We start from the raw sequence: 6,000 nt of genomic DNA on the forward strand, positions 1-6,000 counted from the left end.
ATTCCCCTTTTTAATTCCCCAATATTCATAATTGTAACTTTGCTGCTTTCCATTGCTGTTAACTGTGTGTTACTTTTAGTACTGTTCGGTCGCTGGACAACTAGCACTGAGTTTACTACATAATGAAAAGGATGACAGGCGGAAGACATAGCAGCAGAGACTTAATTTTGCTAATTAGTACAATTTCTGTGCTGATGGGTTTAATTAATTTTTGTCATGTTTTCTGCTGGTGTGTCATGAATTTCCCATGATAATTTTCAGGCATATTCAAAACCAAGAGCCATTTCATTTGAATAGATTGATGTGTAGCTACATTGATAACTGATGTATTTGAAGGATCTGAAAATTGCCTTCAACCATCTTTGAAATCAGGGCAAGGGGCTTGGGCTGTCAATTGTGTTTACTGTACTATACACCACCAAGTATAAATACCCTGACAAAGCAAATCCCTTTAATGGAGGTCCAAACAAAATTTACCTGGCAGGTTTCCAGGAATTTACAGCCCAAGACCATAAGAATGTCACATCCATTCTGACTATGATTTGTAGGCTGGATTTTTCCTGTACCCAGATGGAAGGATAGAATGAACATTGCAGTCTAGGGAATTCCAAGCAAAGGAAAGCTCTTCATTCTTCATTGACAGACAATCAGGAGCCAAGGTTTGGCTGAATAAACAATTCTATCCAACTCAGGTCCTGTCAAAACTTCTAGAGTAGGCTCTTCCAGAAGGGTCCATTATTTCCTGCTCCCATCCAATTTTACTTATTTTATGATGCATGATCAAGATCTGGAATTCTTAAAACACCTAAAAACAAATTCCTTGTAACAAATTATCTGATGATGACTTATTTGAGATAATTCTATATATGTTTTATAATTATTAAATATGTGTAATAGAGCATGAAGCAGTTTCTGGATTTTATGGATTCCCTGGTGTAAAAATTCAACTGAGAAGAACAATTTGACCAGTAGCTTTAAATGAACATGCAATCAAAACAGTTCCAGTCACAGTACTATTTAAATAATCGTGGGTCAGCAATGTCTCGACTACACTACATTCAAAACTGGTGAGTGTCTTTGGTCGTGGTAGCTGTGGATTCATGTAATCCTAGAAAAGGTTTTTGAAATTCCCCTGTAAATTTCTTACGTTACAATGGTGACTATCTACTTTATTCATTGTAAAAGGGCTTTGAGAAGTCCAGTGATCATGACAGGTGCTATATCAATAAACATTTTTACTCCTTCAAACTGTCTTTCAACACATGTGCCTTGCCCCATTCTCCAAGTGAGTCAAAACTTCAATGAGTATGTCATATATGTTTTACGCTACAGCTTACCCTCATTAACATGCTTTCATTCAAATACCATTTTCATACATTAGGGAGCTGACTTCACATTTCCACCTTTACTCGGGCCTCCACATTTTAGTATTTCCATAATGTACTCATTCACTAATGCACTCAATATCAATTAGGATTTGAAACAATGATGAAAAATGTACAGTTCCTATTAAAGTCATGAAGAAACAATCACAGATACCAGTTCACTAGATGTCCATAAAATCCCTACAGTGTGGAAACAGGCCCTTTGACCCAACAAGTCTACACCGACCCTCAGAGAATCCCACCCAGACCCGTTCCCCTTTAACCCACCTAATCTACACATCCCTGAACACTATGGGCAATTTATCATGGCCAATCTACATAGACTGCACATCTTTGGACTGTGGGAGGAAACCAGAGCACCTGAAGGAAACCAATGCAGACAGAGAAAGAATGTACAAACTCCACACAGACAGTCGCCTGAGGGTGGAATCGAACCCAGGCCCCTGGTACTGTAAGGCAGCAGTGCTAACCACTGAGCTACCTTGCCACCCCCTAATCAGCATCTCAGAGCATCATGCCTCCCTTGTTGGTTTCCCATCCTCAATGCCTCATAAACGTCAATTGGCTCAGACTCCGTCACTTGTATTCTGTCTTCCAACATTTACCACACACTCTTACCTTTGTCCACACATGAATAAAGGCTGTGTAAAGGTAATTTATTAGCATTGTTGGAAATAGTATTAACCGTGGAAACAATTTGCACCATTTGCAGAACGACTGAAGCCATTAATGCAATAAGTATTAAGGAATTTCTAAATTAACCTGAAGTTAAAGTATCAGGAAGACCTGGTGACCTTGATAGCCTTTTCATGGTAGTCTTCTGTGAGTTGGATTTTAACAGGTAGCATAGGCCTAAACTTCGTCCTTGATTACATATTGCATGCGGAGACAATATCCTTTAGACATTTCCTAAAACTAAGGTTGATACATGGACAAGCAACAAGATGAGGCTACTCAGCTGATCTGATTTCAACCTCAATTCTACATTCCTGCATATCCCCAATGATGTTTCATCTCCTTCGTAATCAGAATTTATTGATCTCTGCCTTAAGAATATTTAAAGATTCTGCATCCATTGCCTTTTGAGAAAGGGAATTCCAAAGACTCACAACCCTCAAAGAGAAAAAAAAGGGAATTCCTCATCTTTGTATTAAATGGACAACTCTTCATTTTTAAACTAGAACTCCTTGTTCTAGATTGGCCCAAGAGGAAACATTGTTTTGACATTCACCTGGTCAATTTCCCTCAGGGTTTTACATGTTTCAATTAAGTCACCTCTGACTCTTCTAAACTCCAGAGCTTACAGACCTGGCCTGTCTAGTCTTTCATCATTAGGAAATCTGCTCATTCCAGGTATTAATCTAGTAAACCTTCTTTGACCAGCTTCCAATGCATTAACATGCTTCCGTAAGTATGGTAATCAGTCCTCTACAAAGTAATCCAGACACAGTTTCACCAATACCCTGTATACTTGAAGCACAACCTCCCTACTCTTGCATTTAATTCCTCTCACAATAAAACAATGTATTCTATTAGCTTTTCTAATTACTTGCTGTACCTGCAGACTGCCCTCTGTGATTTGTGCACTAGGACACCCAGACCTCTCTGCATCTCAGAGTTCTGCAACCTGTCACCATTTAGTGACACTCTTAGGTTATGTATTTAGAACTGAAATGATGGGAACTTTCTTCATTCAATGGGTTGTGAATTTTTGGAATTCTCTAAGGCAGGAAGCTGTGGATGCTCAGTTACCTAATATAATCAATACATTTTTGGCTATGAATGGAATTAAGAGACAATGACAAATGTAGGAAGGTGGAGTTGACTTAGGAAATTAGGGCTGATTATAGAACACAGAACATAGAACATTACAGCGCAGTACAGGCCCTTCGGCCCTCGACGTTGCGCTGACCTGTGAAACCAATCTGAAGCCCATCTAACCTAAACTATTCCATTATCATCCATATGTTTATCCAATAACCATTTAAATGCCCTTAAAGTTGGCGAGTCTACTACTTTTGCAGGCAGGGCATTCTACGCCCTTACTACTCTCTGAGTAAAGAACCTACCTCTGACATCTGTCCTGTATCTATCACCCCTCAATTTAAAGCTATGTCCCCTCATGCTAGCCATCACCATCTGAGGAAAAAGGCTGCCACTGTCCACCCTATCTAATCCTCTGATCATCTTGTATGTCTCTATTAAGTCACCTCTTAACCTTCTTCTCTCTAACAAAAACAGCCTCAAGTCCCTCAGCCTTTCCTCATAAGACACTCCCTCCATACCAGGCAACATCCTGGTAAATCTCCCTGCACCCTTTCCAATGCTTCCACATCCTTCCTACAATGTGGTGACCACAACTGTACGCAATACTCCAAGTGCGGCTGCACCAGAGTTTTGTACAGCTGCAACATGACCTCATGGCTCCGAAACTCAATTCCTCTACCAATAAAACCTAACGTACCGTACGCCTTCTTAACAACGCTATCAACCTGGGTGGCAACTTTCAGTGATCTATGCACATGGACACCGAGATCTCTCTGCTCATCCACACTACCAAGAGTCTTACCATTAGCCCAGTACTCTGTATTCCTGTTACTCCTTCCAAAGTGAATCACCTCACACTTTTCCGCATTAAACTCCATTTGCCACCTCTCAGCCCAGCTCTGCAGCTTATCTATGTCCCTCTGTAACCTGCAACATCCTTCCGCACTATCCACAACTCCACCGACTTTGGTGTCATCCACAAATTTACTAACCCATCCTTCTACGCCCTCATCCAGGTCATTTATAAAAATGACAAACAGCAGTGGCCCCAAAACAGATCCTTGATTAGGAGCAGTCTCAAAGTTCCAAATTATTCCTGCTTCTGTTTCTTATTTTCTAATATAGGTCAGAATGCTTGATTATATGGTCATGGACTGCACTTGTAAAGGTAATTAAAAGTTATCTATCTCTAGTACAACAAAATCTGTGTTAAATCCCTCCTTCCCTGTCCAAAAAGCACAGATAGAGAATAGCAATACAAATGTTCAGTATTTAGCTTGCTGCAATGGAAATATGCAGCAGCACCAGTATAAATATTCACCTCCTGAAAGCACGTATCCCGCATTCTCTTCAAAGACCTTTCACTTGGGGAACTGAGTGTCTGGTGCACTCCCCACAAGAACACATGGCCACTGTGCTAGCCACTTTTTAAATGTTATTATTGTGGAATGTAATATCTAAACAAAAAATCTGTGCTACGATTTATGGAGGATTCCAATGATGTGTCTCTCCCCCTATCATTTGTCCTGTCAAAATGTCACCTACTGGCCAGAAAATATAGCCATATATACTAAGGCTTTTTTCAAGCGTTTTAAACCTTGTCAATATTCGAGGGCATAGACAGTGGGATAAATGGGTTGTGTATAACTTCTCAGCTTTCTTTTACAATTTCAGTTTCATCATTATAAGAAGGCAAAAAGAAGAATTGAGGTACCTCTCTCCAAAAATCAAGGGCAAAGGAATATGATAGAGATTTAACTCCAAGCTGCCACTATTCATACCTAGCTCAGGAAGCATCCAGAAGCCTGCCTAGCTACAAGTGGTATGACCCAACAGGAGATCAGGGAAGAGTGGAAACTGATGAAAAGAGGTATGGACTCATCATCCAAAACAACAATTGAACATCCTCTCTGAGATATGGCACATAGTACAATAACAGAATCAACAAGTGGCCAATCCTATCCAATTAAAACCATACATGCCTCCATCAACATGGGCCATTTGAATTCTTAGTACTTGTTAGGTTTAAGAGTAACAATTGGTCACTGAATGTGGTATATGATGGTTTACACTTAGGTCAATATTGTGGTTATAATAGGACCAGAGTAAATGTGTAACAAAATCATTATTATGACAAGAGCATTCCTTACAATGTCTTCATGGAATCAGCAGTGAAACAATAAGTCCTCTTGCATCATTCATTTGTTCAACTCACACTGCATATCATGTTTCCGTTATAGCGTATAATTTACATAATTATTAGCAGCTTCTTACTAAATAACTGTATTATTCATGTAATTAACATAACTGTTTAATAATTGCTACCACATCTCAGGACCCTTATTCAGCTTGATAAACATATAGTACAACATTGGCCTCATCCAGAAACTCAGAACTACTTTGCTAGTAACAATCCTGACCGCTGAAGAAAAACAATTGTGAAGGAGCTATTGGATTTCATTGCAATCTAAATTATACATGTCTCTCCCTAAGGGCACAGACTGTCCAATATAAGAAACCAATTTGGGCTTACTGCACAAAATGCAAGTTAAATATATGTATTTACCTGAACTGCTTTAACAAAGTTGGTCAATCAGGAATTAATTCCCTAATTCATTAAAACCTAACTCCTTCCACTCTTTCTGTGAACTAAATTAGAACGGCAGATGAAACAATGAACTTATGCCATCACTGTCCTGTGACCCGTCATGACCTGTAAACTAGTATTTGTTAATTGTACTCTGCTTAGCCACTTGCAAGGAAAGTGGTGACATTGCAAGGTAGAAGATGTGGTACTTCAATTGAAAGTAATTTTAAAATTAGTGGATCTGCCATGATGTTACTCAGA

The sequence above is a fragment of the Rhincodon typus genome, chromosome 30 (assembly GCF_021869965.1).
Source record: "Rhincodon typus isolate 14 chromosome 30, sRhiTyp1.1, whole genome shotgun sequence".
NCBI lineage: Eukaryota > Metazoa > Chordata > Chondrichthyes > Orectolobiformes > Rhincodontidae > Rhincodon > Rhincodon typus.